Raw genomic sequence first — 13,162 nt, 5'->3', positions numbered from 1 at the left:
GTCTGGAGAATACCTAACTACCTGTTTATATCATAAGAATTTTTGAGACAACAGATTTAATAACCTGGTAAATTATCACTATTTATCCCACATATTGTAGTCAAAATTATTTTTATTTAACGTTATGAGTTATAATTTGATTCGTACAGTACACTCTTGCTTAGCTATGATATTTTATATGAAAATTATTAACACGTATTCATTTTAAAGGTTTTTGTACACGACATGTTTCGAAACATCATCGTATTGAGACATACATAAATTTCACCTGTTTTTATCAAGTAGCTTACTTAGTTCAAAGAATACAGTTACTAAATTCGAATCTATTTAAAATAACTTGCGGTTTTATTGGGATCACTATTACTAATTGATGATACCTGTGTTTTTTCAACATAAATGTTTAATGTAGGAGAAGTTATTTCTGAACCCAGCTTTCCTCTAAAACTGATAATAGATTCTTAATGCTGTTGATTACAGAAAAGTTTAGCTATGTTGTGATATCATATTTTTCTTTGGTTTTTTACTTTACGACGACATAAACAAAGTAAGTGGCGCCCTTTTTCACTGTCTTTGACCATACCTATTTGAATTCTTAACATCAATATTAAAATCTCTGCAGCCTACATATTATCATTTTTTTTTATTTTTTAACAACATTAGAAAGTCACTGTGAGTCAGAAGCCTTACCTACGAACCCAGCTTTCCTCTAACCCTGAGCAACGGATTCTTTTTTCATTCTATTTGGGAAACGACAGAAAAGTCGTCACAATTTTAAATAGTTTTTTTTCTTTTTTCTTTGTATTTTTTTGCTTCCGACGACGGAAAGAGATAAACTTTCCGAAACGTTAAGCATTTTTTTGTTCGTTAGGCAAATTTGTATATCTGTAAACCTAACTTCTGACAAGTAGTTTCCGTCTGGGTTAACGCAGAAAGTGTTTACAAAAAATAATTTTTTTTTGTAGATTTTTATTCTGTTATCTTGCAGTGGCGAAATACCCATATATAAGATTTTTTGGAGACTGTAAAATTACATTTAATTCTAAAATACTATTAATAAAAAGTTATGGTAAAAATCAAAAAAAGTCACCGCATTCATATCTTCGTCAGACAACGACAAATCACGTCTAACCACTATCAATTCTACAGGATCGGAACTGTCATACGAACCATCTCCCCGGATTTCTTCCCCAAACTATCTTTCCCGCGTGTTTTTGCCGAATCAGCGAGTCTCCATCATCTTTTCGGGTCATAAATTTAATCGAGAATCGAACAATAATCAATTTATTGGCCGGAGACCCTCCCCGGAGAGAGAAAACAACGACGAAGTTTTTTCTCCCCATATTAAGAAGTTTCGAAAGTTTTTGTTCAGTCGGGAGCGTTAACTTTATATCTTTTTTCTTTTCTCTTTGTAAGAGAAATTGATTAGTTGATGTAGTTTTTAGTTTTATATTGGGGGACTCTTTGACATTTGCTGATAAATATCCGTAGCAGATTTTTAAGCTTCATTCAGAACCCCGAAATTATTGGAATATATTAGTAGTTTCAATTGGCGTTGAAGTTTGCTCCTCTAATATCTATGTAAGCATTGATAGAACGTCAAAATTAGAGGTAGTAATTTTCAATTAGAAAAATTTAGTAACTTTTTCCACTAATTATATACTTCAAAATTTGTAGTAAATTTCAATTAGCAATTAGTAATGTTAGTATATTAATTAAACGCTATAAGATATTGAAATGTGATAAAACAATAATTAATATTTAGAAATATTTCCCAAATTATCACGTTGGTAACTACACAATTTCCACTGTAGCTGCAATAATAATCGTGCGGGATCGTTTTTCTGCAAGTCCTTGGTGTTACAAGAGAATTGCCAAAAAAGATCAGCTGTTTTTGAACTGCGCATATCTTCGATCAAGAAAGTTTCGAATTGCAGAATCTCTTGCCGATTGTAAAACGGTCTTTAGATGCTTTAAAAAGAAATAGCTTATTCGCAAAAAAATGGGCCTATATATTACCTAAATTGAAAGCCATGTAATGGTCCAGTAGTCATACAAATAAGTTCAGATAAGCTTACTACAGAAGCTGATGCTCGGCTCTGTATAACTGTTGATGTTTCCGTTTATTAAAGACTACAAACCGCAATAGGAAATTGTGCCTCTCCTGTTGATTCCTTCTCCTCTCTAACAAAACAACTCAACTCCGTTGGTATGACGTTAATAAAGGCGAAACGTCAGCCTTAATCGCGAATTAATGCAACGGCAGCGCTGTCGACACCAAAATGGCCGTGGTCGTCCCCACCCAGTGGCGTGCAATGCAAATCTAAGCGGGGTAGACAAAAATTGGCAAAATCGAACAAAGTAGGAACATCATTAATATAATTATGTTTTATTGTAAATTGGAGGAAAATGTTCAGATATGGCAACGATGCACAAGACGAGCGATGCCAATGGAATCAAATCACGCGTTAAGTCCTTATTCTATCTTTTTCTTACACATTACCCTTCCAGTCACTGTGAGCTGCAGAGCACGTAGAAAATTCGCAAAGGCGCAACCTTTACTAGCCTATTAGAGGCAATATAAAGTAAAGATGAAATCGCCTTCGCGAAAATCATATGTAAAAAAATAGTTTGTGCACTATGTGCGCAGATTTGAAGGACATCTTTGAAACACTTACATACAGGGTGTCCCAGAAATAAATGCTAATATTTTAAGGGGTGGTAGATCTCGATAAAAGAAACATATTTTCTCTTTATCGTTTTTCAAATAAGTCCAAAATAACGGAGTTATTTTACTTTGAAAATTTCCCAAAAAATTATTTTTTGCTAATTTTGAGAACCACTGAATCTTTTCTGGATTTTCTTTCTTGTAAATTTAATGTACTACCTATGTTGCCATATTATCAAGAAATTATGTTTTTTAACTAAAAACTAAAAAAAAATCAAATTTTTTTTTTGAAAATTTCGTAAAAAAACCTCATAGACGTGTTTCTGAGGTTGAAATATACTACCAGTTAAAATATTTGCACTTATTTCCGGGACACCCTGTATAATGCTGTTTTAATATAAATATTATTTTCAATTTATTTCTGTACATTTTCTGTTTCCTCAATAGCCTGCATATTTTGTGGAATACCACCCAAAATACACACTTTTAAGCAAATGTCTAATAATGTTAATGCTTAAATTTATTTAAGAAGAGAAAATTTTTTGAACCTAACCAACAATTCGTATTTATAGTGATTTACAGTAATTTTGTTAAATTATACGAATATTCTCGTTGATTATTGGTTTGAAATAAATATGACAATGTTCTCCAATGAAAATGCGAGTTGCTTAACTCTAATAATTCTAATTCTGAGCTAGGAAATGAGCTAGATGCTTTACCTAGACCGTTATTCAGAAGCGACAAACCTATCGATGAAAATATGCATGAAAATTTACTTCCTAGCAAGCACACAGCCAGAGGATATTGGTACAGCATCAGGTACAATATGAAGTTTATTATAAAGTTTTTCTTAGTTTTAAATTAATGTCTTTTAGTTTTTGCGCGATCGTGCGACCCTTCCAACTTTTTTTCTCGTTAGCTCGTCTGTCAAGGCCGTGAAGTGTAAAAGCCGACGTGTCATGGCCTTGAATTTTGACTACCTTCGCGAAAGAAGTTTCATTTCAAAAAATCATAAAAGCCGATAATACCGTATGATCGAAAAAAACGGCGTCCAGTTGGCTTGGAAATGACGATCGATGACATTTCCCATATAATTTTACATATAAAATGACAGCCATCTTCATTTCATAGCCATCGTTGACGCCGTTTTTATTCGATCATACGGATATGAGAATTGCGCGATAACGCCAGTAGTCGAAAATAATTTAAATATATCTTAGTTACCCTCTAGAATAAAAATAAGATATAAAATGCTTATTGGTGCTAATATTTGTTGGATTAGTAATGAGTTATAATAATGTAATGACATGAAAAATCAATTATTTTATTGTTTTGTCTGGGGTAGGCAACGCCTTTTTGCCTACATAATATGCACGCCACTGCCCTTTTCTCCCTTTGAAATTATTAATGCCTTTCGAGCGTGTCGCTCGCCTCAGCTCTCGAATCCGAGATGTTTCCTTAATTCCGACGACTTCGAAGGACGAAGTGCCAGGAATAATTGAGCCAGTCTGGAATGGCGCGGCGCGGCGGGAGCTCCGTGTAATTTGGGTCCAGCGGCTGCAGTCGTGATTCATATTTATAAATTTGTAATTAAACAATAAAAAGGATTGGAAAATTACACAAACAATACAATAAAAAGGATTGGAAGAGAGAAACGTTTGCTCAACAGGTAAAAGACTATACCATAACGTGGTATACTGATGCTTCCAAAATTAAAGCAGGATCAGGGATAGGAGTATTTAGGCCGAAAACTACTCCGAACCAAGTGGCACCCTACCCCAGCATCCTTCAGGCAGAAATCTACACGATCAAAAGATGCGTACAACTTATCTTATAAGATAGGAACTATCGGAAACAAGAAATAGTCATTTTATCCGATAGTCAGACAGCATTAAAAGCGATCAACTCAGTAACCAAAAATTCGAAGTTGGTCAAAGAATGTCTATAGAGAAGCTGAAGAAATTAAGCAAAGAAAATAAAGTCCTCCTACTCTACACTTCACTGACTGGACCAGAACCGTTCTGCTTCCCAAGTTAAAACCAACTTATAGCGGAACTCGATAACCTGAAAGACTCTCCTCCAACGATTTAAGAAACTCGAAGAAGTTTCTCAGAACTTATGATCGAGAGAAATCAAAGATTTTCATTGATTAAAGTAAAAAAAATCTGCCTACTGTCACGGGATTTTTAACAGGACACATCTCCTCAATGGACACTTCAGTAGACTGAAGCTGAGAAACAACGGCGAATGCAGATTCTGTGGGGAGGATGAAGAAACACCAGAACACCTCATCACTGAGTGCACCGAGACAACCATTCATGCTATAACTTTGGTACGACTGATATCGGAGATGGAGAACTAACCTCTATAAAACCGTCCCAGATACTGGCTCAAATCTTATGGTTTGCCCAAAATCGTTCAAATTTGGCAATTGTTTTCAGCCATATCCAGACCTTCAAAAAAACTATTTACGACTTCGCTGTAAAATCATAAGGAGAGCTATTATTTGGACAGTTCAAAATTTGCTTGGAATTTTGGAATTTCCTATGATTCCAAAGCCTACACCATCCGGTATAGATTTTGACATTAGGGTATTTTTGGTAATAACATTAATTATAGAAAATCCACATAAAGAACACATACAGAATGATATTTAAAAAAAATGCAACTTTATTGCAAACTTTATTGGAATCACTTTATATTTATAAAAAAATCCTTTATTTGCTAAAATAAAGCGTCTAAACTTTTAGTTACGTCAATAAGTTGTTCTGTTAGGGTACAATTAAACACTAATTTTTCCCCATCCGGTCTATTCAAACCACGTTCGTATTTCACTCGAGATTTTCCAGAAAGCATTCTAACCAGCCAACAACTTCTAACGTAATTCTACCTCGAAACATTAAATTAATTAAAAAGTCTGCGCGTAAACTCGATTTTAAGCGGGATTAAAACTATTTGCGTTAAGCCTTACTCGTTCCCTCGTTTTCCCCACTATATACACGTGTATAATTAATTTCGGGCCTATATGAATAGGGAAACCTAGAAAACGATTCGCCGACCAAATTCCGGAATAAAACAGGGCTGTACTACTATTCATTTATAATTTTTTAAAATAAAAATTGTGATGGAAACCCAAAGGGTACTAGGAAACTATTACATACTCAAGAAAGGGAGATTTCACAAATCTACGATTTGTCAGCATTCATGGGACACAGGGCACAGAATAAATTTTAATAACGCCAAAATTATAATGAAAGAAGCGATAGCCTGTAAAAGAAAAATAAAAGAGGCTTTTTTAATTCAATCTAATAAAAATAAATGTATTACTCATGCATCTGTAGATGTTAGTAATGTATGGCAATCGCTTCTTTGATTTTAAAGAACATTACATAAATAAACATATCATACGTAAAATTTAAAAATAATCATGCAGAAAGTTTGGGCTTTTTGGTTTTACCTTATTAAGTAATTATCAGGTAGTAATTGTTAATTTTGAAGTTTAACTTAATATAATGTCATTTTAACAGAACGTCAACGATTTCTTGTAGACGTATCTGTTTTAAAAAGTAAAGTGTTCTCGAATAGTTCAATTTAAATATTTTAAATAGTTTTTTTTCTTGATTATATTTTTTTTGCTTCCGACGACGGAAAGGGAAAACTTTCCGAAACGTTAAGCATTTTTTTCTCTTTGTTAGGCAAATTTTTATTACTGTAAACACAACTTCTGACAAGCAACGTCCGTTTAGGTTGAACGCCAGAAGTGTTTCCAAAAAATAACTATTTTATTTTGTAGATTTTTCTTGCAGTGCAGTGGCGAAAAACCCATAAGGATATTTTTGGATAGTAATTATATTGTGTTGTTATTAAATGATACTGCTAGAAATTATATTGTGGAGATAAAAAATAGAGATGTAGAATATAGAATGAGTGGGGGGAGGGAGGGTGTTAATAACCGCGACCTTAAGAGTCTATTACGCTATACTTTTGGGTTGCTCTCAGGGGTCGGGTAAAGCGGGTGTGTGGCCGAAGAAAATATATATTATATTTCAGAAATCTGCTTAGCCCGATCCTGTCGTGTTAAGCCACACCCAAAATTCCAAACACACGTGCTGGGATTAAGGCTTGATTAAGTTCTGTAGAGCTTCAGCATTTGCCATAAAATAGCGAGCAATTTGTTACAAAACCATATAAATTATATATCACTGTAATCACAAAACTTCAATCTATTTCCGTATTGTAATGGAATTTTAAATTATGTCTTTATTTTCGAGAAAATTTACTCCAAACATAAGAAATATTTTGTTGATGTTTGGCCATCAAAATCTTAAAAATAAAGAAGTTGTCTAAAATTGTGCGACAATACGGATATAGTTTAATCCTTTATCTTTAATTTCCTTCTTCATTTGTGCAAAAATAACTAGCCAGTTTTACGTAAAACGTTAAATGCCGAACGCTTTATTTTGCTACTTTTTCGAACTAGTAAAATAGACTCTTAAAGATCTATGGTGTCACCCCTTCTTGAGTTATAACTCATCATACATGATGGGTTACGTTTCGAGGTTTAAACTTTTTTAGTTTCTTTAAGATTATTATTTTTTAATAAATAACATTATTTATTAATACACGAATAGTCCAACCCTGGAATAAACTAATTCACATAACGTATGTACGGGTCGTGTTTATATTAACGTATCTAATACCCGGTCTTCCGGAAAATTAGTTTGAGAATGCCGAAATGATTAGGCGGAACGTGGAAAGGGGGTCTGGAAAGGTGTGTTGAGGGCGGTTTGGTTTAAATGGTGGCATAAAGGGGAGTTAAACGCTAGAAGGGAGCGGCAAAACATGATGCTAAGGGGTGGTAATTTGCAAGTTCGAAAGCCGAGACCATTCGCAATAGTTTAGTTTAATTTCGGGTAATAAGAAGATAAGGGAAAAAGGGTTAGGGATATTGTATAGATATTTTGAGTTAATATTATGTTAAGTAACAAACTAATTGTATAAAGGAATACACCTAATAATATAATAAAATAATATACTTTAATTGTTTGTCTGACATTTTTGTTTAAAAATAATTTGTTTCACTGTAATTTTTAAATGAGTCCTACCATATCGTCGCCTTCAATACAAAGTGTCGATACTAACATTTTGAAAATTTAAAGTAAACAGTAGGGGCAAAAAAACCTTTTAGTGTCGTAATTGTGACAGCAAATGCTCTTATTTTGTAGGATTATAGCAAATAAACATTTCGTCACGTGATTAAGCTTGACCGGCTCAACGTTGCCTACTTTTACATATTTTCTTTTAATCAAAATATTTTAAGAAACAAAAATAAATTAATTATAAATATATAATAACTGTTTATAAACAGTTATTATTTACATCAACAAAACACACTTACTTAACAGCACTTAAGGGACATAAAGGGCCATTGCTACCGCTTTCCGGTTCAAAATATTCTAATAAGGTTGCGATTGGTTTTTTGCAACGGCTATTAAGCTAACTTGTATACTTCGCACTAAAATATGTTCTAAAAAGAACAACATTCGACTACAATATCTGCTAGTAAAAATGTTTAAGCTTAAAGTACCACAACACAATTCATTTAAACCAAAAACTCCTAATACAAAACTAAAGTGTCAAAACGAATGACAATATCAGGAAATAAATAATAAATAAATGTGGCAACTTGAGATTTTTTACAGCAGAGCTACAATCTGCATACCCAGCGGGAAATTTAATTTCCAGTTCGGCACCGAATATGTCCATGGTTGGCAACAATGAATTTAAAAATCGCACCCTCGATTATGTAACTAAAAGTTTAAAAGTATCGTTTATAAACGGCATATCTAACAAAAGTTAATGTTAAGACGGTAACTAAACACGTTTTTTTCGCTTTACTGTAACATTTTCAAAATGTTAGTTACGAGTTACGAGCCTGTGTGTAACTAAAATTTCAAAATCACATAAAAAAGGCCAATATTATCTGTATAATTATTCGGGGTTGAACATTCGAAATTGAGGAACTAAATATTAATATTAAAAAAAAATAAAAATTAATAAATAAAAAAAAATAAAATAAATAAATAAATAATAATAAAAAAATAATAAAAAAATAAATAAAAAAATAATAAAAAAATAAATAAAAGTTTTAAATATACTAAGTCTGTTGAAATCTCATATTTCTCAAAATACCGATCCAGTACGTTTAAAGAAATATAACTGGAAATGTCTGAATGAAAATAACATGACCGTTGTTACAAAACCTCTCCAGAAAACCATCTAAATTCCCCACTGAGCGAACCGGAAACGCGTCCGGGACTTGTCTATCGATTCTCCCGTCCCGACGGTATTTCCCCGCCTGGTTCGACATTTCCTTTTTCGGCCGTTTTCAGCTTTTCCTCCATTTTCCACCGCTTTTCGTGTGTATACGTGTCCGCCCCGAAGACCCCATATCCCCCTTTCCAAAAAACTTTTTTCATAAAGCCAATCGGTTTTGGTATAGGCACACATAGGTGCAATGTTTGTGCTGTGTGCCTTTTTTACATAGCGAACCGGTTTTTTTTGTCAAAGACTATTTAGGCTTTCAAAGGTATACTTACCGAAATGGAAGTTGAAAAGTATTTTGTGGCTATTTTTAATTACTGGCTGAGTAACCTGAGTGAATAAGTGATGTTGATTGGATACTTCTAGTATTCATGGTTACCATGACTAAAATTGTACATGTTAAATATGTCTAAAAATTAATAATAACGTGTTTCATGGGCGGAATTCATGTATTTTTTATTACTTACTTATTTTTATTTTTAAAAAATACAGCATGAATATGTGAATTTGATCAAAATTGAAGTCGTCATAATTATTTCCCGATTGACATTTAATGCAATGTTGACAGAGTGTGTTGAAATCCCAAACTAAGGCTATTATATACAAAAGCGGATAATACGCAATCAAACCACGCGTCATTATAGCGTGATTTGATTGCATTGATTTCATTCTTTTTGGTTGGTTTGGTTTTTATTAATTTATTTTGATTTGTTTTGATTTTCTTTATTTGTTTGTGAGAATACCGAGTTTTTTTAAATACAGAGTGAGTCTAAATCAGTGCAAAAATCTTCAGGGCTGATAGATATCGATAAAAGAAACATACCTATATTTTCTTATTGAGTTTAAATATCTTTGGAAAATTTCCAAAAAATGATTTTTTGCTTAAATTTTGAGAACCACTGGATTTTTTCTGGGATTTCTTTCTTGTAAATTTAATATACTACATATGTTGCCATATTATCAAGAAATTATGTTTTTTCATTAAAAACTAAGGTGCTCCCTCGTCTACCAATCTCAAGGTTCTGGGTTCGAATCCTACACCCGGGATTTCGTCAGCCGACTATTGTTATTAAAATAAAAATAGTTTGGGTACTTAGGTCGATTCAGCCTTAAATGAGTACTTGGGATTCACAATCCTGAGGTAGTAATAGGCGGTTGAAGCGTAGTGCAAGCCACATTACCTTCCTTGTACACCGAACGGCTCTAGCATGGCAAGCTGTACCTTGCTACTCCCAAGGCGTTAAACGCTATATACGGGAGCTATTATTATTATTATAATTAAAAACTTAAAAAAGATCAATTTTTTTTCAAAAAATTCCAAATTTTCATAGTTTTTTTTCACGAAAAAAAACTTATTCGAAATATACTACCGGGTCGAAATATACTACCTCTAAAAATATTTGCACTTATTTAAGACTCACCCTGCATATAGTAAATGTAGAGTTTTGGTTAGGGAAATGTAACTACATAACTACAGCAAACCAAGCAAATACTACAAATACTACTGAAATTGCGCGTTATATAGCGGCAACACTGCCTAACCTTGACATAATTGGGCTGTGCCACCTGTCAAAATAAGTACGTTTTGTGGTAAAAATTCATCCGCAACGTCAAATAGTAGGTACCAAAATCTTAATTTCATATTTTAGAAAAATATACGTGATATTATCCAGGTAGGAGGACGTTATTTTTTATTTGTCTAATTTGTTTAACTTCTCTAGGTATTCTTTGAGCAACTTGAATTGAATTAAGAATTAAGTCTTAAATCTGTTGTATTTTAATGATTTCTTTATGCTTTATTGATTCCTTAGCCTCCCCTTGTGCATTTCGCTTCATGATATTTTTTAAAATTTATTAATAAAAAATAATTATTAATTTCCTTAAATATCTACCACCAGAACATAATGCTAATACTGCAAAATACCTAATCTCATTTATTAAAATTTTATATCCGAAACTTCTTCAACACAAATCCCCATCTCCACTTTAACGAATCTTTCTCAACGAACTTATCTCCAACCAGACGGAGAAATTTCCTCATTTCCTATTAATAATTTCCACCGTTATCTCCTCTCACTTCCCCCTTTTCCGAAAATTTCCGCAAACTAAATTTAATCGAATAACGTCGTCTGTACTCAGACTGAAATTAATTAATATGCCGCGGCAGCCATTGATAGGGAAATGGAAGGGGGCAGTCGCCATGACGTTAGCGGTGCAGAAAAGGAGAAGTTGATAATTTTAATTATTATCTGAGGTTATGATGAACTGATGAACTATAATTGCACTAGACCTATTTGGATTCTGATATAATTCTTATATAAAAAATAAGATTTGTATAACTATCACTGCTCATACGTAGAATGTAGAATGATTAGGAGAGTGTTAATCACCGCACCGCGACCATGCAGATCGTGTTCCCCCTTTGTGAGTTATAACGAGTTATAACTCATCATACAGTCTCAGGGCTGCAACAAAAGCCAATATCTGAGACGGCTCTATAGAGGCCAGCTCTCCATCCTCGACATCAGCACCAAAGTTCATGGCACGAACGGTCGTCGGCGTCGCGTCGTCTCGGCGCACTCAGTGATAAGATAATTAAAATTAAGGTGTTCTGGGGTTTTCCCAATTTCCCCACAGAATCTGCATTCGCCGTTGATTCTCAGTTTCAATCTACTGAGGTGTTCGTTGAGACAAGTGTCCTGTTAGAAACCCACCTATCCCTGTCCCTGTTTCAATTTTGGAAGCATCAGTATATCAGGAAGCATCACGTTATGGTATGGTCTTTTACATGCTGAGCAAACGTTTCTCCCTTCAAATCTTTTTTATTTATTTACTCAATACTACAGTGATGTGTTTCTAAAAGTTTTAAATTCTTGGTTAGGTTGGGAGTTGAAAAAGTTGAATTTTCATTTTAAGGGTGTTCCAAGCACCTGACCTAAAAATTCCCCCAGTACTGTTGCCGTTAATTGACCATTCTAATCATTGTCATAACTACCGACGATAATGTGCAGTGGTGTTAGGTCTAGGATGATCTCCCTTGCTGCTGTTGGGCATGTTCTCATGGCACCTGTGATGCAGATGCATACCACTCTCTGTACTTTGCACAGGTTTTGCCTTGCTGTACGTTGCTCTAGTTTTGTGTACCAAGCAACTGCTCCATAGGTAATCATGGGTCTTCCTATCATAGTATCACTTCTCATATCCTTCTTCATCGTAATAATTATACAGACTATCAGAAGTGAAATGAAAATATAGAAGAGATGATTCAGATGATGATTTGGTTTCTCTCTCTGTATAACTAACATATACAGCAAAATACCCGAAATACCTTTTAAATGCACAGAACAACTATACTTATTTTAGAGGCAGATAAAATTACACTCCTACAATATATTGAAACATAATGTATGTATACTGGATCTGTGTCCAAAAGTATGCAGACACTATATTGGAGTATGATCAATTTACTACAAAACATATTTAAATAAACAGCAATATATATTATAGATCGCTACCTACGCAGAAAGTCCAAGAACTTGACGAGTATGTCACCGACAACACACTCCGCCCACCATTTACAATGGCCACTTGCAAATTTGTCAAATTTTTATTGGCGGGATGCATTGCCTACTTTTTTTACGAAAACGGTAGTAGACCGACCTTGGATAACAGCGAAGTCGTCATCGGTAAAATGATGAGCGTGAAAAAAAAGCGTGGTTTTATAAATTTTGATTGTTTTTCTTCTTATTTTTTTAATTACACTCATTTAAATTGTGGACATACATTTCGTTAACCATGATACTTCAATTACACTAGCTTATCTCATTCTGGTATTAAGTTTTACCAATCATGATAGCATCAGCAGCAGATGATAAACAATTGACCATTTTTGAAATTATACATTTTAAGTATAATCATCTTATCGTAATCTGGAAGTAAGTATTTGGCTGCCATGTTAGCATCATCGACAAATGAAAATAAAAATCAAAGTTTATTTATTGTCGTTAAATTGTATAATTTTCAATTTTAAAACCAAAAGTTTTAATATGAGATGTGTGTAGAAAAATGAGATGGATTTTATGTGAGAACTAATAATTTTTGATAGTAAACAACCTCGAAAGACATATATTATCCCACAAACATTATTCTGCTCATAAACGTCTTAGACCTGCG

The 13,162-nt window shown here is 33.5% G+C and overlaps 1 protein-coding gene across 3 annotated transcripts in view; it reads right to left on the bottom strand.

Annotated features, from left to right (window-relative positions):
• LOC115879399 (autism susceptibility gene 2 protein-like) overlaps positions 1-13,162 on the bottom strand; it is a 466,988-nt gene that overhangs the window by 110,106 nt on the left and 343,720 nt on the right. The window lies entirely within an intron of this gene.

The sequence above is a fragment of the Sitophilus oryzae genome, unplaced genomic scaffold, assembly GCF_002938485.1.
Source record: "Sitophilus oryzae breed Bouriz unplaced genomic scaffold, Soryzae_2.0 scaffold_1576_pilon_pilon, whole genome shotgun sequence".
NCBI classification, from domain to species: Eukaryota; Metazoa; Arthropoda; class Insecta; order Coleoptera; family Curculionidae; genus Sitophilus; species Sitophilus oryzae.
This window is presented reverse-complemented; position numbering and strand designations above follow the sequence as displayed.